Source organism: Arachis ipaensis, chromosome B04 (genome assembly GCF_000816755.2).
Source record: "Arachis ipaensis cultivar K30076 chromosome B04, Araip1.1, whole genome shotgun sequence".
In the NCBI taxonomy this organism is placed as follows: domain Eukaryota; kingdom Viridiplantae; phylum Streptophyta; class Magnoliopsida; order Fabales; family Fabaceae; genus Arachis; species Arachis ipaensis.
The window spans coordinates 39,516,797-39,517,370 of record NC_029788.2 but is presented as its reverse complement, the minus strand read 5'-3'; positions in this window follow the sequence as shown (position 1 = coordinate 39,517,370).

Here is a 574-nt window from a genome sequence, read left to right as displayed (position 1 = left end):
AATGAGGACAACCTTGTGTTTACAACTCAAAGATCTCTCTCTGCATCCATGGAGAGGAAGCAGAAAAAGCTTCTCTCAAAGCAGAGTCAAACAAAGCCCCTACAGTCAAACTCTAAGTTTGGTGTTGAACTCCCATATCCAAACTCTAAGTTTGGTGTTGGAGGGTCTCAACAATGCTCTGAACCTCTGTGAGGCTCCATGAGAGCCCACTGTCAAGCTATTGACATTAAAGAAGCGCTTGTTGGGAGGCAACCCAATTTTTATTTATCTAACTATATTTTTCTTAGTTATATGTCTTTATAGGTTCATGATCATGTGGAGTCACAAAATAAATATAAAAATTGAAAACGGAATCAAAAACAGCAGAAGAAAAATCACACCCTGGAGGAAGCACCTGCCTGGCATTCAACGCCAGAATAGAGCATGGTTCTGGCGCTGAACGCCCAAAATGGGCAGTGTCTGGGCGTTGAACGCCCAAAATGGGCATCATCTGGGCGTTTGAACGCCAGAAATGCACCCTGGAGAAGAGCTGGCGCTGAACGCCCAGAACAAGCATGGTTTTGGCGTTCAACGC